The 23268-nt window shown below is 42.0% G+C and overlaps 1 long non-coding RNA gene across 1 annotated transcript; it reads left to right on the top strand.

Annotated features, from left to right (window-relative positions):
* Nucleotides 1–9277: 9277 nt before the first annotated feature.
* Nucleotides 9278–12104, top strand: LOC125522220 (uncharacterized). Its single transcript, XR_007289692.2, has 3 exons — nucleotides 9278–9440; nucleotides 9836–9930; nucleotides 11944–12104. It is a non-coding gene; the product is annotated as an uncharacterized LOC125522220 (long non-coding RNA).
* The last annotated feature ends 11164 nt before the right edge of the window (nucleotides 12105–23268 follow it).

Here is a 23268-nt window from a genome sequence, read left to right as displayed (position 1 = left end):
CCAACCCATCACCGTCCAGCAAGCCTACGATGGAATTACTCACGCACGGTGGTGAGCATCATGAAATTGGTGATGGAGGATGGTTGATGATGATGATCGCGACGGATTCCCCTCTTCGAAGCCCCGAACGGACTCCAGATCAGCCCTCCCGAGATGTTTTAGGGCTTGGCGGAGGCTCCGTATCGTAAAACGTGATCAATCTTTCTCCCTGATTTTTTATCTCTGAAACCAAATATATAGAGTTGGAGTTGAGGTCGGAGGAGCTCCAGGGGTCCCATGAGGTAGGGGGCGCGCCCTAGGGGGGGCGCCCTCCACCCTCATGGACAGGTGGTGGGCCCCCTGGTCTTCATCTTTTGCAATGATTCTTTATTATTTCCGAAAAGATGTTCCATGAAGTTTCAGGTCATTTCGAGAACTTTTCTTTCTGCACATAAATAACACCATGGCAATTCTGCTGAAAACAGTGTCAGTCCGGGTTAGTTCCATTCAAATCATGCAAGTTAGAGTCCAAAACAAGGGCAAAAGTGTTTGGAAAAGTAGATACAATGGAGACGTATAAACTCCCACAAGCTTAAACCATTGCTTGTCCTCAAGCAATTCAGTTGGTAAACTAAAAGAGATAAAGAAAAACTTTTACAAACTTTGTTTGCTCTTGTTGTTGTAACTATGTAAAGCCAGCATTCAAGTTTTCAGCAAAGATTATGAACTAACCATATTCACAATAACGCATAAGTCTCATGTTTACTCGTATCAATGGCATAAGCAACTAGCGAGCAATAGTAATAAATCTCGGATGACAACACTTTCTCAAAACAATCATAATGTGATATAACAAGATGGTATCTCGCTAGCCCTATCTGAGACCGCAAAACATAAATATAGAGCACCTTTGAAGATCAAGGACTAACTAGACATTGTAATTCATGGTAAAAGAGATCCAGTCAAGTCATACTCAATGTAAACTAACAGTAATGAATGAAAATGATAGTGGTGCGCTCCAAATGGTGCTTTTTAATAAGAGGGTGATGACTCAACATGAAAGTAAATACATAGGCCCTTCACAGAGGGAAGTAGGGATTTGTAGAGGTGCCAGAACTCGGTTTTGAAATAGAGATGAATAATATTTTGAGCAGTATACTTTCATTGTCAACATAACAACCAAGAGATGGCGATATCTTCCATGCTACACACATTATAGGCGGTTCCCAAACAGAATGGTAAAGTTTATACTCCCCCTTCACCAACAAACATCAATCCATGACTTGCTCGAAACAACGAGTGGCTCCAACTAACAACAGTCCCAGGGGGAGTTTTGTTTTGCAATTATTTTGATTTAGTTTGCATAAAGCATGGGACTGGGCATCCCGGTGACCAGCCACTTTCTAATGAGTGAGGAGCGGAGTCCACTCCTTTTGAGAATAACCTGCCTAACATGAAAGATACAAACAGCCCTAGTTGATACATGAGCTATTTGAGCATACAAAACAGGATGATAATTTGAAGGTTTAGAGTTTGGAACATACAAATTTACTTGGAACAGTAGGTAGATACCGCATATAGGAAGGTATAGTGGACTCATCTGGATTAACTTTGGAGTTTATGGGATTGGATGCACAAGCAGTATTCCCGCTTAGTACAGGTGAAGGATAGCAAAAGACTTGCAAGCGACCAGCTAGAGAGCGACAACAGTCATGAACATGCATTAAAATTAATCAACACTGAATGCAAGCATGAGTAGGATATAATCCACCATGAACATAAATATCATGAAGGCTATGTTGATTTTGTTTCAACTACATGTGTGAACATGTGCCAAGTCAAGTCACTTAAATCATTCAGAGGAGGATACCACCCTATCATACCACATCACAACCATTTTAATAGCACATTGGCAAGCAAGGTAAACCATTATAACTCATAGCTAATTAAGCATGGCACAATAAACTATGATCTCTAGTTGTCATTGCAAACATGTTTATCCATAATAGGCTGAATCAGGAACGATGAACTAATCATATTTACAAAAACAAAAGAGGTCGAGTTCATACCAGCTTTTCTCATCTCAGTCAGTCCATCATATATCGTCATAATTGCCTTTCACTTGCATGATTGAATGATGTGAATAATAATAACAGTGCACGTGCATTGGACTAAGCTGGACTCTGCAAGCATTCAATAAGTAGGAGAAGGCAAGGCAATATGGGCTCTTTTGTTAGATCAACAATAATGCATATAAGAGCCACTTCAACAATTTAATTATGGTCTTCTCCTATCGACCCCCAAAGAAAAGAAAAAGAAATAAAACTATTTACATGGGAAAGCTCCCAACAAGTAAAAGAAGAACATGAAATCTTTTTGGGGTTTCTTTTTAATTACTACTACAAGCATGGAAAATAAACTAATTAAAAGCTACAACTATTTTTTTGGTTTTTCTTAAGGTTTATTAAACACACAAGAAGAAAGCATGAAAAGGAAAATAGACTAGCATGGATGATACAATGAAAAAGTATGAGCACCGACATCTAGCAATGAGTGTGTGAACATGAATGTAATGTCGGTGGGAAATACGTACTCCCCCAAGCTTAGGCTTTTGGCCTAAGTTGGTCTATGGCCACGGTTGGCCTAGCTGATATCCATAGTAATAGTTGGGGTCATACTGTGAAGAAGAAGAAGAACCTGATCGCCACTGGTTGGCAATCATCTCCGGATCCCAATGGTAATTAGACTGTCGTGGAGGATAAACTTGTGGTTCCAACTCTGGCTCTATGGCTGATGTAGGGTTCCGGTAGGCGTAAATGTCCTCCAGCGAGACGAGGTACTTGCCTGAAGATAAATCAAACAAGGAAGGAGCGGGCAAGGTGATAGTCTCAGGGTGACGTTTGTCAAAGAATAATTTGTATTTCAGCTCCCCTTTCCTATTCTTTATAATAAAATCATGCGCTACCATACACGTATAATCTAAATAAACAGTAGGCAACCATTTTTCTTCTTTTTCATAGTGCCTAATAGGTATATTATAATGTGCAGCAAGGCGTGAAGCATAAATACCACAAAAGCTGGGGCCCTTAGTATGGTTCAGACTTAACCGTTTAGCAATAATACCGCCCATACTAACAGTGTTATCAGAATATAAACCATGAAGCAGAAGGGTAATATCATATACACTAAGATTTCCACAGCTTCCGCGGCCATTTAAGAAACGACTAGCAAATATTGCAAAATAGCGTAAAACAGGAAAATGTATGCTAGTGATTCTTGCATCGGAAGCCTTCCTAGTTTCCCCTACAATGATAGTGTCAATAAACCCATCCACATCCTTGTGATATGGTTCCTCTAAACTACCCCCGAAAGGTACTTTGCAAACCCTGCATAATTCATATAGTGGCACCTTCTTAACCACATCATATAAATGAAACTCTACTGAAGGAGGTGACTCCTTAGGAAAATAGTAGAAGTTTTGCACAAAAGTATTGGTGAGTAAGAGATACTGTTTGCGCTGGTCGCGGAGGAAGTCGGTGAGGCCAACATTCTCAGCCAATGAATAGAAATCATTATAATTCCTGGCTTCTCTCAGGAAATCATCAGAAGGCCATTCACACGGCCGGACCTCCGTGGTGCGAGGCAAATTATATTTGGGCCTTTGTGCTTCTTCATTTTGCTTTTCCTTCGAGTTTTGGCTTGACGAGCCCCTCAAAAATCTCTTCATTATTTTCTGAAATATTCTGAAATTTTTAGTAACTTCAAAATAAAAGTGAAACAAACTCAATAAAATTGATAGCAACCACTCCTACAAGTGCCTAGAACCTATATCATGCATCAAAACTACTTTTCACCATATAAATTTGACATGCAAGCTCAAGAACAGGGTCACCTAAGCAGCAAAATATGCAATGAATAAAGCACTAGAACAAAAACTAATTGGACAAATGGAGGAGTCACATACCAAGGAACAATCTTCCCAAACAGTTTTGTGAAAGATGCTTTGAACAAGGAGATCGAAAATCGTAGCAAAATGAGCTAGAACTCGTGCTTGATCTGGATATTCGTGTTTGTGGGAGGAAGAAGAAGTGTATGGGTGCAGGAATAAGTGGAGGAAGACCACCATGGGCCCATGAGGCAGAGGGCGCGTCCAGGGGGCGCCCTCCACCCTCGTGGCCAGGTGGTTGATTCCCCTGCTGTGTTCTCAGTTCTAGAAATTCTCAAATATTCTAGAAAAAATCATATTTAAATTTCAGGGCATTTGGAGAACTTTTATTTTCGAGGTATTTTTATATTGCACGGATATTCACATAATAGATGGGAAATACTTATTTTTATTTTATTTAATATAAATAACAGAAAGTAAAATGAAGGTACAGAGAGTTGTGTTTTCTAGTTTCATCCATCTCATGCTCATCAAAAGGAACCCACTAACAAGGTTGATCAAGTCTTGTTAACAAACTCATTCCGAATAACATGGAACCGGAGAATTTTCGAATAACACTATGTTACCTCAACAGGGATATGCACATCCCCAATAATAATAATATCATATTTCTTCTTGATGGTAGGAAGAAGAAATTCAAAACCTCCAAATTTAATTGATGGGATTTTTCCAATAGAGTTGATACTATGAACTTGAGGTTGTTTCCTCGGAAAGTGTACCGTATGCTCATTACCATTAACATGAAAAGTGACATTGCCTTTAGTGCAATCAATAACAGCCCCTGCAGTATTCAAAAAAGGTCTTCCGAGAATAATATGCATACTATCATCCTCGGGAATATCAAGAATAACAAAGTCTGTTAAGATAGTAACGTTTGCAACTACAACAGGCACATCCTCACAAATACCAACAGGTATAGCAGTTGATTTATCAGCCATTTGTAAAGATATCTCTACTCCTAATGGAGTAGTTGGTGAATAGTCTGCGCGGTTTATTTTCGTTGGTTTTTTTCGTCATCCTCCCACCTACGTTTTATTTCCGTTTGTTATTTTTCGTCTGGTTTTTTTACCTCCCCACGGTCGATGCGCTCATAGGCAGCCCACAGAAACAATCCATCGCCACCCACCCACGACTCCCTCACCCTGGCTAGGGTTCCTAGCCCCTCCTCCTCAGCCGCCGCTGCATGTTCCTCGCTGGCCTCGCCCGGGCACCTCCCGGACCTCGCCGGGAGAAGCCAGCCAACGCCGTTCCGACCTCGCCGAGAGAAGCCAGCAGGACCGCGCCGCCATGCCTCCCTCTCCCCCTTCTCCTCTTTTCCGCTACCTATCTCTTTCCTCTGAACCTGATTGGGGCGCTGCGACTGGCCTCCACTCCAGATCCGTCTGCCTTTGATCCCGTATCCTTCCTGGCTCCCTCCCGACGGGATCCGGCCTTGACAACTGCACACGGGTGCGACTGGATCCACCACTCTAGCGAGCAGGAGTAGCACGGTGGCGTGGTCTGCTCAGACCCCCGACTGACGACGTGAGGCGTGCGGTGGTCTGCACCAAGGTAATCACATACACATGTACTCCGTAGCAAGGAGCGGTAGGGATCTAGCATGTGGTATACGTATTAATCTGTTTCTTGACTGACTAGTAAGCATGCACGTGCAACGCACGTCTAAATCAAAAGCAACCTATAAAATTCATGTGGGTATTATTCTTAATTCATATTGAAACTAATTAACTTCCATATTACGGAAGCTCTTCTAGGTGAAATGAAGCTTACTGTATACTATTCTCTTCATTTAAAAATATAAGATGTTTGTATATTTCAATATAGACTATACAAACTAAAATGAGTGAACAAACACAATAAAACGTGTCTATATACATTCAATCCGTACAAAAGTTAGAATATCTTGTATTTGTGAATGGAGGGAGTGCTAAGCGTGTACGTATGTTGTCTTGATCAATGAATTCTGAATTCATATTCCAAAAATTTGGTGAGGGGTGGCGGTGGGGGTAGAATATATGTAGTGTCTGATGATCCCCATGTCTCATGAGGTTTAATACAAACCCCATGACTTATCTATTGATGATGTCATGTAAAGTGTTAGTAGACAAGGAAATCCCAAACCAAGAAATTATAGTCACATAGTAAAGTATGCAACATATCTAATTTCTTGTGTGAACTTGAAAGGACATATAATAGGTATAGTCATTGTCCAAGTGAACATGATAGAGATGCAAACTTTGATTAAAGATACTAAAAGAGGTGCATATAATTTGTTCTCTCCTGGGTTCATATTACATGTTATCTTCATAAGTTGAATTGCTGGACTCGAATACAAAGGGAGTCGGTGAGATAGAAGAGTTCGCCAGTGGTCAAGACCATTTTGCCCCCATCCTGAGTTTCTCGCATCACCTGTAGTGCGACATTTGTGACCAAAAATGAAGGGAATTTAACATTTCTATATGACATACATGGTATTCAAAAGTAGTTATGTGAAGATTAAACGCAAATTAAACTTGTCATATCAACATCTCAACTGTAGAGGACTGATGATGGGCATATCTTTCAACGATTGACAGGTTTGAATTGTTGTCAGTGATAGGACCAAATGCACGGGCAAATTCATGTAAAAATGTAAGTAAAATGAGAGAAAAACAGACTCACCTGATTGAGCAACGCGCGACCAAGAATACAATTGCAAACATGGTGCTGGGACCGTGGGGGCTAGAGTACGTTACTCTATTCAGTATGAAAATACATTAGACATCCATACAATAAACAAGGCTCTGTCATAGTTCTTCACAAGTACATATTGCATACATAAGTTGAAGGGGTTTCTTAAAGAAAAGCAGCATGCTGTACTTTGTCACTCCTGAGTGGCAAGCACGTTGTTGAAGTAGGATAATCACAATCAGCATCCTTGAACGAGCTATCACTGGCTTCAAGTACAACTTGTACAAAGTTTGTTAATTTGTCTAGCTTTTTGCCTGAATCATGGGTGCTCTCAATACACGCACCTCTGAAAAATAGAGAGCACCCATATAAGCTTAAATTGCTTGGCTGTGGTAGGATATTAAAAAACAGACTTGTTCCTTGTTGTTATAGAAATGCATGGCATGAGCTGCAGTTATTTTATATCTTCTATTTTGGATTGCCGGGGTTCATGTTCCCCTCCAACCCGCATTAGCAAAATATGTAGGCCTTATCGGTATAGTGGACAACTCTAGAGCTAATGGAAGTGCATAACCTCCATACATCTGCATCAGGCTTGCTTACCAACTACTCGATAGAAGTTGAAACCGAGCTCAACATAATGAAAAAAAAGTTCAGGAAATACACCGTGCCCTTGTCGACAGTATGCAAGAATCATACCTGAACACTACATGCAGACATGTAGACCACAAAACAGCTAGTCATTCCTATTGTATAGATTTCTAAGTCTTAGGATGTGGTAAAATTATAGGTAAGCAGGTTAGCCCTGTCATTTGGATCAAGATGGTTGTTATACATCTCTCACCTCCACCTCAGTCCATCAGTTATAGGCAAATCATGCAAGTCTTTATTTATAAGCAAGGCACATACCTGCTTCACACCAGCATGTCAACTGCTCACGTACATGCTAAAAATGAGCTCATAAGCTTTACTGCCATTGCACCTACTGAAGAGGCTAGGCTGTACTATCCCCGCAAACACCAGTACTGGGCATCAGGCAGTCGAATAGAACATGCATATAATTAATTTTCCTGCATGTAAAAAGCAAAAATCAGCCTAGGCAGCGTGGTGCCAGTATTGGTAGGGCGTCAAAATCATGCCTGAAGGATAGCCACATAGTGGAGGGCAGTAGCGTCGGCTGAGGGGTGTGGCGAATACGTCCGTGGGGCAGCAGCCGAGCGTTAAAGCCACGGATGGCTATGGCGACCTACGCTCCAGGAGTGGCCAGAGAGTAACACAGGTGGGTTACACATCCGCCTAGCCGTCGACTCTATCTTTCTCACCATCCCCTGCGAGTAACAGCAAGAGGCGGCGGCCTTGACAGGGACCTTCTTGTTTACTGGCTGCAGGGCTGCCCGAGCTGCTGGAGGAACAGCTACGCCGTTCTGAAAACCACCAGAGCAATTTAGAATCCATCATCAAGAAATTGCTTTAGAAGGCATGCAAGAAGAAACAGGATGGTATCTGTGCCTTGGATGGATCGGTCTAGGCCTTCTTCAAGAGTTGAGCACCAAACCTCTTGATGATTGGACGATTGATCCCTGTCGGTAGCTGGATCTTGTTGTTGGAGAAAACAAGACGGGATCCAGTTCAACACGAAGAATGGACAAAGAGGGGAAGAAAGTAAAACAGGATGGGCCTTCGATCCTTGTGTTGATTTTCTTACCTGTCGAAGACCTGGGCGTGGACGACGCTGCCAATTTCCCCGAGGCCCGAGCACGTGCATGTTTCCTCCTGCACCGGGGCGGCCGACGTCGGTGGCGATGGCCTTGAGCTTCCCTGCAGGTAGTGCGACACCTGAACATCACCAAGAGAAACATGAGTAAAGATCAAGGAGTTGCTTGTTTGACGGACGAATCCGGCAAGAAACTCGCTCTCATCAGTCTGCCCTGGTTGGATACGTAGATAAAATCCGATCTTGGCAAATTATTAGAGTCGTATGAACAACAGACTGAGAGAGAAACCCAATGGCGCAGGCGTGACCAAACCGAGAGCCACTACAGAGGTGTTCTTGACGCGGCACGGTGGGAAAGATAGAGTCGACGGCTCGCCAGATGTGTAACCCACTTGTGTTGGCCGCCGGCTGTGGAGCGGCCATTGGTGCTTGTTGTTTCGGCTCCTGAACGGAACATGGCGGAGCGACGGCCTCCAATTCCTCTGATCTAGGCGGCATCGCATGGGCGTGGGGAGCGAGAGGAGTGGAGGAGGTTGGTGATGACTCCGTGCGGCGGGCGTGCATGCCTCCTATTTGATTGGAAGAGATTTTTGGTAGGGGAGGAATTAACAGATGGAATAACGTGATTAGTGGGAAACGGCATGTGGAATATTCCTATGCGGGTGGAGTACGGTCAGTCATTCTAAATTGCTAACTACACACATGACTCGGGATTAAGTTAATCATAACCATTAGATTTTATTCAGTGGGTTTAATCTAGCGGTGCTAATCAACCTGGGTACAATTGTTGTGTGGCGTTAAGAAAGAAATTGTTCAATTGTTTAATAGTAGTATAGATTCGTTTGCAGCATATCCTTCCATGGCTGGACTCACTCTTCATCTAAATCATGTCTCTAAACGTGCTGCCGTTAAGGTTGGCGCTACATAAATTATGCCTTCACGGCTGGACATAACTGCTACATGGTCTTCTCACTTGAGATGTCATATATAACGTGTCCTTTCTGTGTGAATGTTCAACTAGGAGCAGTTTCATCTCGAGCACTGCAATCATGCATGGTACTCTCATCGACTACTAACCACTTGCTACTAACATAAATCATGCCTCCAACGCTGGACATCACTACTAAAGAGGTACTGTGGGTGAGTATCACCGTTTAGTTTTTTTATAGTCTATAGATTTATTTATACGGACAGTACAGATTCATCTATTACTTCGGCTAATGTGACTGTAGCAACATTCACTCCATTCAATTTTTTTTGCGGAAACTACAATATTCATTTTGTTCACCTGAACATTGAATTAAGGAAGGCAGAAGGTTCAGGGCTTATGCAAATTACTGAAATTTAATATTTGTGGACAATGGAGAAACACATGCGGCAGTGTTGAATTTACACCCGTTGTTGCACCTGCAGCTTTTCGGCATCCTTAGCACAATAAGCCCAAACACGAAGATTATACGCCGCCTTGGATTTGTGTGGCTGTTAACTTGTTGTCATCAAACACTTTTTTTCCTTAATATGTGCAGCTTTTTTGGGGCGTCCATGGATGCAAAGGAATCCCATAAGTACAATGTACACTGACATCATCTTCATCAAATTCTTCAAGCTCAGCAAGTGTGAGGTAACTAATGCATGTGTATTATCTATTTCATCGAAGTGTAAGATTTCTCCTCTTCTCTTGTTTGTGTTCAATGGTTGTTGTGGTTTTTTGTTTTGCGTTTCAACAGTGACATGTATCCTGATTAGGCACTTGCATAGGTACTGTGTAGAGCTGGAACCTCTAATAAAAAATGACCTATGCAGTAAAGCAAAGGAGAGAGACTGCAACCTTTTCAGGCCTGAATCTATCCCCATTCTGAATCTACTTGGTTATTGATTCTCATTTTCAGCATATGAAGACCACATGCTATTTTTTCTATGCTCTCCTCTTCGGCTCTTCCTTTATGATTCAGCATATGCTAACTGCTACTGTAGCTTTCGTGCTTATATCCTTGGTTATATTTTACAGCGATCCAAATTAAGGATTTGTGTTGATATCCGAAGTTCCTAATGACGATTGGTCCTTATTAGTTTCTTTAAAGGAAGCACAACAAGTGGTTGTACTAGGAAGATTACCTTGACATGGGAGTTTCTTTTTTCTAACGAACAGGGGAGTCTTTATTATTTCACTTGAGAAGATGATGTACGCATTTAAAGTGTAGAATTTCCATTTGTATATTCATATTGTGCTTAACTTTTACTTTCTAAAAATCAATATTGGCTGGCGGTTTGGCCGATTATTTAAGAAATAAAAACCTTAGGTGTTGATCCCTTTGATCTCTAGCCATATGACTTCCCATTCAAGATATGACGGGGCATGGATGTGATACACCCACATACAGAAATGTTTAGGTGTAAAGTTGGGACGAGCAGGCTTGTAGATGAAGTGTTTGTACTTATGGCTCAACAAAACTGACTACTCGAGCCTTGCCCCCATTAGTGTAGTGTTATTATCTTCCGTCCCATGTTTTGTTGAAAGATCTTCCAGATTCATGACCCGCCTTAGAAAAATGTACAATGCAAATACAACCATTTATCGTTACAGGCGAGGGATTTAGTGCAGAAAGTTACTTTACAAGTAGTCTCAAGCTGGAGGATAACAGATTGGTTGAGATGTTAGGGATCCCCATCAATGTTATATTATTTGTCTGCAGGTATATTCTCAGCTCCAAATTCTAGATATTATAGTGAGTAGATGAGGTGAAAGTATGCGCAACATAGTTCTTTTTTTGTTTTGCTCTAATTTCTGCGGGAGTGTTAAACCCCACGTAGCATGATGGTGGTTGTATGCTGCCATGGAGGAATTAAAGGCGCATGTTGATTAAAAGAATAGGTGTAAGTAAGGAGTGGCTGGGCTCACTAAAATTGACGAGTAATCTCATGATCTACTCATGATTAATTTAGTAGCCCAATTTGTTTTCTCAAAATGTACAGTATTGTTATGGTAAAAGCTACACTTTGTGGCCTCAAATATAATTCAGATTTATAGATTGATATCCATTAGAAAAGAATATAGATTTATTTCTGATTTTGTCATATTAATTAACTTGCTTCAGAAACGGAGAAGAGCCATGGTTTGTTGTTGCTTGAGATGCATATGTCGGCAATGTTGCTAGAGCTAGGAACACTTCCATATTCTATTAGGTCTTTCAATTTATGTGTTGTGTGTTTTCTTATTTTATAAAGGTTGTTGTTGGATGAGCCAAACAGTGGAAAAAGTGGCTTATGGGACAATTTTAGTTCATTGGATCAATTGTAGATATCACGTGCCATTTTTATGTTCACGTCGTCATTAGATCAGTTGTAGAACAGCCCACACAGCTTGTGTTCTTTTCAAAACAAACATACCCTGATGCATGACAAAGTTGTAGCGTTGATCTCAAAATTATGCTTGTATGGTGTACAATATACACTATAGACCTAAGAGCGGGTAGCTTCAGCTTGCTTCTGTAGTATGCTTTCTCAATGATAATCTAGCCCATGCTTGATTATATTACAGATTAATCCTGTTGAAAGCTATATTAAATCCTACTTTTGAAAGCTATACATTTAGATATTTTGATTTTTTTAATGTTCTGCATGCATTTTTACTCAGGATAATGTCGCGTTGGAAGCGTGGTTATACTTGACAATGAGCAGGTAGGATGGGATATTTCGCCGACGGCCAGGTGGATGATAAGACCGAAGAGGAAGGCCGCACCAGGCATGCATAGATGATGCATGCCTCTGCACATTTGTGGTGGAATGGTACTAGCTTGAGGCTGTCAAACATGAGATATTGTGTGTATGTCAAGGAGTTGCGTTGGTACAAGATCATCCCGTGGAGTAGTTAGTTAGCTAGCATACTATGTAATCTTTATCTTTCTTATCTCTAGTATTTTCTTTCTCTCCAAGAGATGTATCCCAACAACCTGTACGCGTATCCGAGGCTCGCAACCCAGCTATTTAACACGCAACACGTCTGGCCAGGAAAGCCAAGACGTTTACCGCATCGCACATGGTATACAGAGCCTCCTTCTTCCACCAGAAACCCTAGCTTATCCATCTCCATCAAGTGTGCGCAGCCATGTCTTCCTCCTCCGCCTCCTTCCAGTCGACCCTCGGCGGTGGAGCCCCAGAGAAGCTAACCCGCGGCAACTATGTTTTGTGGCGGACTTAGGTCATGCCACAACTGCGGGGTGCCGGCCTCTTCCACTATGTTGATGGCACGGCAACGGAGCCGGCCGAAGTCCTCACCACCAAGGACGCCGCCGGCAAGGAGACCACTGAGCCGAATCCCTTTCATCCGCTCTGGGTGAAGGAGGATCAGCAGGTCCTCGGCTATCTTCTCCAACACCTCTCCAAGGAAGTGCTCATCACGGTGACCATGATCACCACGGCGCGCGCTCTTTGGGTGGCACTGGCGAACATGTTTTTGTCACAGTCACTCAGCCGCGTCAACAACATCCGGACAGCGCTGATCAATGCGCAGAAGGGCAATCACACCTTCTTCGCCTCCATGATGGGTCTCGCCGATGAACTCGCCGCGGCGGGAAAACCCATCCAGGACGGCGAGTTAATCTCCTACATCATCCATGGGCTGGACCAAGACTATCAGCCCCTCGTCTCCGCACTAGATGCCCGTGTCACTCCAGTAACTCTCGATGAACTTTTTTGCCATGCTCAGTAACTTTGATCAACGCATGGCACAGTATCATGGTCCCGGTGGTGGCTTCAAATCATCGGCCAACTCTGCATCCAGAGGCCGCGGTGGTGGCTCTCGCTCGCGTTCATCTTCCCGTAGCAAGGGGAGGTTCAGCTCCAACGGCAGTGGCTACTCCAACAATTCACGCGGCGGCGGGCGCTCTGATAACTCCAAAGGGCGCCGTGGTGGTGGCAGTGGTGGTTCCAACCGGTCCCGTCCGGACTTGCCTCGCTGCCAAATTTGTGGCAAGCCTGGCCATACAGCAAAGGACTGCTGGTACCGCTATGAAGAAGATGACGGCGACTCCTCACAAGATGAAGAGAAAGTTGCTGCGGCGGCCGGCCGATGGCTCCTATGGAATTGACACAAACTGGTATGTTGACAGTGGTGCCACCAACCACATCACCAATGAACTCGAGAAAGTCACCATGAAGGAGAAATTCATACGGTCAGTGGTGAAGGTATGGGTATAAGTCACATTGGCCACTCAATTTTTAATACCCCTAGTCGTAAAATTCATCTCAAAAGAATCCTACATGTTCCTAGTGCCCATAAGAATCTTCTCTCCATTCATAGAATTACTATTGATAATCATGTTTTTTCTTGAATTTCATCCCTCCTTCTTTTTGATCAAGGATCAGGCCACGAGGAAAATTCTCTATCGAGGTAGATGCGTTCGAGGGCTCTACCCGTTGATTCCGGAGTTTAGAAGATTCAATAAACAAGCTTGTGGTGCTATCAAGCTTTCGTCCACATGATGGCATGACCGTTTAGGACATGCCTCGTTTTCTTTGGTTGAAAAATTACTTAGGAAAAATAAGCTCCCGTTTGTTGGTGAGCGCAATGTTGAAACTATTTGTGATTCATGTCAGTGTGCTAAAAGTCATCTACTAGTGTCTCCACTAAACCCTTGCAATTGATCTTTTCTGATGTGTGGGGACCGGCCCCCTCCTCTGTTGGTAGACACACGTACTATGTTAGTTTTATCGATGACTATAGCAAATTCTCATGGATCTATCTTCTCAAAAAAAGATCTGATGTGTTTCAAGTTCTCCACAACTTTCAAGCACTCGTTGAAAGAAAGTTTGAAAGTAAGATCATTGCTGTCCAATCCGATTGGGGAGGGGAATATGAGAAACTCAATTCCTTCTTCTCACCAAGTATCATGCCCACACTCTCACCAACAAAACGGGTCAGCCGAACGCAAGCATAGGCACATTGTTGAGGTTGGCTTGGCCCTCCTCGCAGGAGCCTCCATGCCTCTCAAGTTTTGGGATGAGGCCTTTCTAACAGCTGTTCACATCATCAATATGCTTTCTAGTCATGTCATAAATAATGAAACACCTATGGAACGTCTCCTCCACACGAAACCTGATTACACCTCTCTTCGGCCTTATAATCAACGCAAGCTCATGTTTCGCTCAAAACGGTGTGCTTTTCTTGGCTATAGAGCCCAACACAAAGGTGTCAAGTGTCTTGACATCTCCACTGGTAGGGTATATATCTCACGTGATGTTGTTTTTGATGAGACAAAATTTCCCTTTGCGGATCTTCATCCCAATGCCGGTGCCCTACTCCGCAAGGAAATCTTGCTTTTACCCTCTCATCTCTCCGGCTATGATCAAGGGGGTATTACAAATTGTGATGATCATATGTTAACTAACCCTACTAATGGTCTCCATGAGCTTTGTGATGATGCAGAAGAAAACAGAGCAAAAATCGTCGAAAATAATGAAGGAAATGGCGCTGCAGACCCCTATTTCATGTGTCCTGGCTCGGGGGACACATCCATCTCGGGATCAGCGCAGGTGCTGCAGCCAGGCAGCAGATCTTCCTCGGATCCCGCGCCTGGCAGTGATTCTGCCGCGCCAGCCGAAACAGGAGCAGGCGGGCGCGCCACCGAATCTGCACCAACCACGCGGCAGAATCTGGCGGGCGGCAGCGCTCCCCCTCGTGCGCGCGACTCTGCGCCTGACAAGTGGCGGGCCAGTACTGGCTCGGGCCGCGTTCAGAGTCAGGCCCAACTGCGCGTATACACACGTCGTGCCACTACTCGTTAGGCAGACGCGGGGGCAGATTTGCTCAGCCCGGGGCCCAGGCAATCATTGGGCCATGATGACGCCTCCAGGCCCGGATCTTCTGCGGTGATATCGGCTTCCACACCACGACCCACGACCACAGAAGATCCCGCTTCGACATCGCCTGGTGATGCCGCTGCTTCTGGAGGCCCGCGCGGATCCTCCTCGGGATCGGGTGAGGATCAGTTCGATCCAGACCCGGGATCCTCTGCGCCGGATCTCTCTACAGAAGCGCCTGCTCCTACTCCTCCACGTCGAACGCGACTACAACAAGGGGTAATTAAACCTATTGATTATAAACACATTACAAAATATGGGCTGGTATGTTCTACAGGTGAACCAGGAGAACCCAATACACTTGAGGAAGCTTTGGGTGATGCAAATTGGAGAAAAGCAATGCATGATGAAATTATAGCACTTAAGAAAAACAGAAGATGGCACTTGGCTCCTTCACAATGAGGTAAAAATCTTATTGACTGCAAGTGGGTTTTTAGGATTAAAAGGAAAGCTGATGGAACCATTGACCGTTACAAAGCTAGACTCGTTGCAAAGGGTTTAAACAATGTTATGGTATTGACTATGAGGACACGTTTAGTCCAGTTGTAAAGGCTGCTACTATTCGTCTTGTTTTGTCCATTGCTGTGTCCAGGGGATGGAGTCTACGTCAGCTAGATGTTCAGAACGCGTTCCTCCATGGTGTTCTGGAAGAAGAGGTTTACATGAAACAACCACCTGGGTTTGTAAACACACATGCACCACTTCATGTGTGTAAACTTGACAAGGCGTTGTATGGACTAAAGCAGGCACCAAGAGCATGGTATTCTCGTCTCAGTAAGAAGATGCAAGCACTTGGTTTTGTTCCCTCAAAGTCTGACACGTCATTGTTCATTTATAACAAATCAAGTATATCCATATTTGTTCTCATATATGTTGATGATATAATTGTGACAAGCTCATCTGATGAAGCTATAACTGCACTGTTGAAAGATTTGAGTACAGAATTTTCCCTCAAGGATCTAGGAGATCTACATTATTTTCTTGGTATTGAGGTAAAGCAACACAAGGATGGTCTTCACCTCTCTCAAGAAAAATATGCAACAAACTTGGTAAAAAAGGCTGGTTTACAAAGTTGTGAGCCTGCACCCACTCCTTTATCCAGCACAGAAAAATTATCTCTTGTTGAAGGAGAGCCCTTGAGTTCAGAAAATGGTACAAAGTACAGAAGTTTGGTAGGTGCACTTCAATACCTAACACCGACTAGACCAGACATTTCCTTTGCTGTTAACAAAGTGTGTCAGTTTCTTGATGCACCTACCACTGTTCATATGACTGCTGCAAAGCGTATAGTAAGATATGTGAAAAATACGCTGAATGTTGGCCTAAATTTCAGCAAGTCATCTTCTACACTTATTAGTGCCTTCTCTGACTCTGATTGGGCTGGTTGTCTAGATGACAGACGTTCAACAGGTGGCTTTGCAGTTTTCTTTGGACCAAATCTGATATCTTGGAGTGCCAGGAAGCAAGCCATAGTTTCAAGATCTAGTACAGAGGCAGAATACAAAGCATTGGCAAATGCAACAGCAGAGATCATATGGGTATAGTCAATTTTAAAGGAACTAGGTATGAAAAGCACTAGAGCTCCTTGTTTGTGGTGTGATAATTTAGGTGCTACCTATTTATCAGCAAATCTAGTTTTTCATGCTAGAACTAAACACATTGAGATAGATTTTCACTTTGTTCGAGAAAGAGTTGCAAATAAACTTTTGGACATTCGGTTTATTCACTCTCAAGACCAAGTTGCGGATGGTTTCACTAAAGCTCTACCCACAAGAAGCTTTGAAGACTTCAAGCATAATCTCAACTTGATGAAGTTGTGATTAAGGGAGGGTGTCAAACATGAGATATTGCGTGTATGTCAAGGAGTTGCGTCGGTACAAGATCATCCCGTGGAGTAGTTAGTTAGCTAGCATACTATGTAATCTTTATCTTTCTTATCTCTAGTATTTTCTTTCTCTCCAAGAGATGTATCCCAACAACCTGTACGCGTATCCGGGGCTCGCAACCCAGCTATTTAACACGCAACACGTCTGGCCAGGAAAGCCAAGACGTTTACCGCATCGCACAGAGGCAATTAGGCATAGTCTTTTTGGACAGGTTGTCGACAGAGAAAAATATATAGTTTGGCGTGAGGAATAACATAGCCAGACATGCTGGTACTATAAGTCGTGTTACATAGAAACAAAATTTGTTTGTTTGCTTGAGTGAATATGTCTAATGTATAAACAAAGATTCAGTTATGTATTTCAAATTTGAAGTATGTGGTTGTTTCAGTGTTACATACATCAGTTTGAGCGCCAACTAATTCCGGACGAAGGAAGTACACGACATCCCTCTTAACGGAATAAAAGGCCACAACTTCACCACATATATAGTGTAACTAAATCTCATGTTTCATGCTCTAACTTATGTACTAAATTCTATTAACATGGCTACATTTTTTGGTTGTATTTAACATCCCTCTATAACATCTTTAGTTATCAAACATGCCAGCATTCACGTGAATGTTGGTAAAATATTCCTGTCCATTTTGGTTCAGTATCAATTAATGTATTTTCATTAGATATAGGAAGTGGTGGGTGGCGGAATGGCAAGGAGTCCGATCAGATGTCCTGGGTCCGTGGGGAGTTGTGGCTCTCAACTACAACAACATCATCAAGGCAACCTATATTGGTTGATCAATTGCTAACAGCCTAACACAGCATGTTTTGAATTGCATTTATTTCTGACTAAAAGTAGCAGTTTCTGCTGTTGTATTAAGATTTCAACGAGAATCTAGAATCGGCTCTAAGGGAGCCTGGAGGAACTTTCATGTTCAAGGATCTGGCCCTCGCCGTCGAGACCAACGGGTCGTCGCCGAGTACATCTGGTACGTACACACGTCCCTCTACTGCAAGGTCGCTGCTGTTTATTTCGTCTTTCCGACTATGTTCCTAGAGAGCACAGTAGTAGCTTCAGGATAGGGGGCCAACCTGCATCTTTTTCTGATTTCTTTTTTATTAGATTAGCACGGGAGCGAGCAGTGCACTGAGGATTTGGCCCCTTAAAGTTCATACTACTTATATCCAAAGTTTTCAAGACTTGGTGGGTGATAAGTGACGTTTGTAGTCTGTAGTCTGTAATCGTCTTGGTCCCGGTTCCAACTGGTTGAATACATGTTTTACCAGACAAAGAAAATTGTGTGTTACTAATTCATGTACTCTTAGAAGTAATGTTCCTTTTTCCATGTAATTGGGGTTTGCTTCATGTAAAATGTACTATAAATTGCATGTATCACGGTAGACTTCTGATGCAAGTCAACTGGTTATTGACATCTAATTTCAGATGGCTAGAGTGATTTTAGGTAGTAGAGATATAGATGACGAGCCGTAAAATTTAGATAGGAGATACGTGGTGCATGTTAGTTCATCAATACATAAAGGAATATATGTGTGCGTGGTCGAGGAAAAATTTGTTGCACTTAGCTTGATGCCTTCACTACCTTCACACAAAAAGGTACCCTCACTTGCTTTTCCTGGGATTAATTTGCACTGATGTATATGGGAAGCTAGAAATTCTCTGATCCATTCCTGAAAAAAGGTAGCCTCACAAATAACACTGAATATGTGTTGTGTCATCCGTTTTAATATTTTAAAAGGATGTCTTCAATGGAGTTCAGAGTTGCTTATTTCTCGAACTTGTACAGGATGACATGAAGCATTTGGCACCGACACTCACCTCTTTGACAAGCCATGCTTTATGGGTTTGCTTGCAGTTCAGGTTTGGTCACTTGATTTCCTGCCCAACTCCTCTAATAATCGAGTATGATCAACTAATCCGTGTTTGTTCGCTCTAATCCTCTAATAATTATGCTTTCTGGATAGTTGAACTACTGACTATTGACCGGAGAAAATTTATTGATGACCAGTACCCAGGGTGCGTGTAGGTGTCTAATGTTAAAGTTTAGATTATCATATTGCCAGGCTACCCTTTCAAAGGTAAAACAATAGCATTATTTCACTTCCACTATAGATTTTTGGGCATCCTTGGACTTTACCATCTGAGATTTGCATAATTATTTTGAGAATGGGGTGAGCTGCGCCCATGGTAGCCCACTGTCATAGCCTGGCAATATGCCACTGAAATTGCCGGAATAGAAAACATGTCCACAATCAGACATGTCTATGTCAGTTCCTCTACTCTCCAGCTTAAGACCATAAATGGGAAGCAAACTCACCTTCATATGGACAAGCACATGCCCACATTCACCTTTCTGTAAATGGGAGACATCATACTCTTTTTATTATCAGCTTACTCTTTGTTGACCTGAAGAAGTAGCTTACTTCCAAACACATATGTCACTAGAATAACAAGGTGAAATCTTGATTTTTCTTGCTACAAAGAGATGGCATCATAATTAAATTCCAATATCATCAATCCAATCACGAATCCTGATTTTTTATTTTTTGAATACGCGAATAAATTCACTTTTGGTCCGTTTAGTAACTTTCTAATTGCCTTCTTACACCCCATGGCGGATATGTGTATGAAATTGTGATCGGCTATAAACATGAAAATATTACGAATCAAATAGTAGACCATACTTCATGTGTGCATTGAGAGGAGGCGTAAGGATCACGTGATATATACCATTTCATATATCATGGTAACAAAACATGCTGTGGTGGTCGCCCTTGGATGACGGCATACATTCCATGGCACTGGGAAATTGCACTAGGATGGCGTAGAGGGGGAGCGCGACACTATGGACAGAAGGAGAGACGACGCTGGAATTTCGTGGCGTTCCTTGATGCCAACAACATCAGGGAGGAGAGAAGCTAGGGGGATCAGGTATGAGTTTGAGCATTGTTGTGAAATGCGATATGAGGGTGAGCGTTGTGCCATGCGATGAGAGAAGGAGAGAGTGAATTGCTCTTTTAGAATAAAAAGAAAAGGAGCGACACTTTTTTAGGGAAAACGTTTGACTGCTATGAGAGAAATGTCACATACTTTTATATAGTGATATAGGGAAAGCGGTATTTGGTGTGAGAAAAATGTCACATATTTTAATATAGTTGAAAACATCAGATACCCTTTTTTCTGCGGAGGGAAAACATCAGATACACTAACAAGTCATGTTTAGAATGGAATGGACCAAAAAAGTATCGAGTTTTAACAATCATAAGAGATGCATACAAATAATGGTTCTTAATATATTTGTTACGCATGATAATACAAAAGGTGTGTTTATATATATTCTTAATATATTTATTTATTTTTGTAGTGTATAAGAGAGATAAAGATGGATTATCTCGACATTCAAAAAAATTCCATATGTGACATTGGTGTAGAGGTGATGTGGCTGAAAGAGGTAAAAAATTCACTGAGATTTATACAACAAAAGGCCCGTGGCCTGGGGTTAAGTAATGGGGCATTTTAGTTAATCATGCGGGCCTAGGGTTTTATAACTCAAAGAAAAGTCAGGGAATCCATCAGTTAAAGTCTGACTTCAATCCAAACACGTTGTCAGACTTTCAGGCCATGGGATCAGTAAATCGAGAAGGAGAGAGGCCTTTGACTTTCCAGCCATGATCTCGCTAGATCGAGAGAGAGGAAGAGATCAGACAGGGGTGGAGGTGGCTCAGGAGCGCGAGCGCGGCGGAGGCCATAGGGCATGAGCGAGCATGGAGCAGGGACCAGAGGTAGGATGCGGAAGGTGGAGCATCATCCGTGGTGCGACACTGTGCAGCGGTCGTCCGAGGTGTCGTGGAGGTGGAGCGAGGCCGTTGGGAGTGATGAAGGGCAGCGTAGGCAATGGAGATCCCATGCAAATTAAGAATGAAACGTTGATTGGTATATGACAATCTGCTTTTCTTTCTACTCTACATTTTCAGAAACTCTGTACGAAGCTGGTGCACATTGGTTCTGGGTTGGTATATTTCCTTATGTAGCCTTTGTTCAGGTAAATCAGACAGAGATGGGGACTATAGGTGGCCTCTCTTTTTACCCATCACTGTTATTGTTAATGAGTCTAACAATGAACTGACTACATCTCCACCTTTTCACCTTTGTTACCAGAGAGATTCTCAAAGGTACAAGATATTACGTCGGCACTTTAAGTCTCCCATTTTGATTGCCGTGATTTGCAATTTCTGTGTGAGGGCAGTAGTAAGCTCTCGTGCCATTACATTGTTGCCAGGTGTTCTCCTGTGATTGTTCTAGCGAAGGTTCTCGAAAACAGCATAGCCATTTATGTTGCTTCTATTAGGTGTGGCTGACAAAGACGGGGGGCGATTTGGGCACGTGAAAGTCCCTTAAAATCGAGACAAATCCTACATTGGAACCATCTCGATGTTCTTCTCTAGCTTCGTCGCATCGAGCCTGTGTATATACTTTTCGATCTTGAAGCCCCAAGTCATTTTCTCTTCCCATGATTATTTAGCAAATGCAGAAAACATTTTCAATTATATTATATGTATATTGTTGGGTAGTAGTTTTTCCCACTAGATCTGAATATGAGGAAGGATATATCTTGTAGCTGGTCAGACTCAGAATCATGTCATGATCTCTTAAGGGCCTAATGATTGTTGTTGTTTTTTCCTTTCAAAAATTAAAACTCCTAGGTGATTATGGTAACTATCATAATTGTACAAGCAAGATTATCAGAATAACTAAGCAACTATTTCTTCGGATTAAGTACAGAGTTTAGGATGGGTTTTTTTTGCAGATTTATAGTGCCGATTTTTAGGAGATTTATAGTGCCTATTTTGAATCAACAAGGACAATGATATTGCAAGTCTTGAAATTTTAGACTCACTTGCTATGCCAAGCTGGAAAATTGACATGTCTTATGATTATATATGCAACGAGTATTTTTTGTTCGAAATGCCAGTGGCAACGCATCCGTTACACCTTTGGTGTGAAATTTTCATACTAATTACGTATATTGTTTGTGTAGGATAGGTATGAGTTGAGGAAGCGGTTTTTATTATACTTGCTAAAACATCGTGGGAATGAAGCTAAAGGAACTTTCCTGACATTGTGAAATAATTTCTTAAGCGCATCATCTAGATATTAATAGTTTTGTAATAGATGTTTAGTTGGAACATCGCTTAGTTTGTTACATGGACATGTCGTTAATTTTTCTTTTTCTTATCAATTTACATTGCAAAAATGGACTTCAATTATTCATTAATTATGTTTGTGTTATATTGTTTGTACATGTGAAATTTAACATGTAAATCTTGCAAACTATTTCAAGAGCCCGTGGCAACGCACGGGCACTCTACTAGTTTCAGTAGGTGTCAATTTATTCAAATCAAGTCTACGGTATAAAGAGAGAGGCATAACACTAACACCGGCTCTAAGATCACATAAAGCAGTTTTAACATAATTTCTTTTAATGGAGCATGGTATAGTGGGAACTCCTGGATCTCCAAGTTTCTTTGGTATTCCACCCTTAAAAGTATACTTAGCAAGCATGGTGGAAATTTCTGCTTCAGGTATCTTTCTTTTATTAGTAACAATTTCTTTCATGTACTTAGCATAAGGATTCATTTTGATCATATCAGTTAACCGCATACGCAAAAAGATTGGTCTAATCATTTCAGCAAAGCTCTCAAAATCCTCATCATCCTTTTTCTTGGATGGTTTGGGAGAGAAAGGCATGGGTTTCTGAACTCAGGTCTCTCTTTCCTTACCGTGTTTCCTAGCAACAAAGTCTTTCTTATCATAACGTTGATTCTTTGATTGTGGGTTATCAAGATCAACAACATGTTCAATTTCTATATTATTATCATTACTAGGTTCAACATCATCATGAACATTATTATTAACATTATCACTAGTTTTAGGTTCATTACCAGATTGTGTTTCAGCATCAGAAATAGAAATATAATTTGGATTCTCAGGTGTTTCAGTAATATGTTCACTAGAAGCATGCAAAGTCTTATCATTTTTCTTTTTCTTCCTTTTAGAAGGACTAGGTGCATCTATATTATTTCTCTGAGAATCTTGCTCAATTCTCTTAGGATGGCCTTCAGGATACAAAGGTTCCTGAGTCATTCTACCACCTCTAGTCATAACTCTAACAGCGTTATCATTATTCTTACCATTCAATTCA

This window comes from Triticum urartu, chromosome 7A (assembly GCF_056163025.1).
Source record: "Triticum urartu cultivar PI428250 chromosome 7A, HENAU_Tu73, whole genome shotgun sequence".
NCBI lineage: Eukaryota > Viridiplantae > Streptophyta > Magnoliopsida > Poales > Poaceae > Triticum > Triticum urartu.
This window is presented reverse-complemented; position numbering and strand designations above follow the sequence as displayed.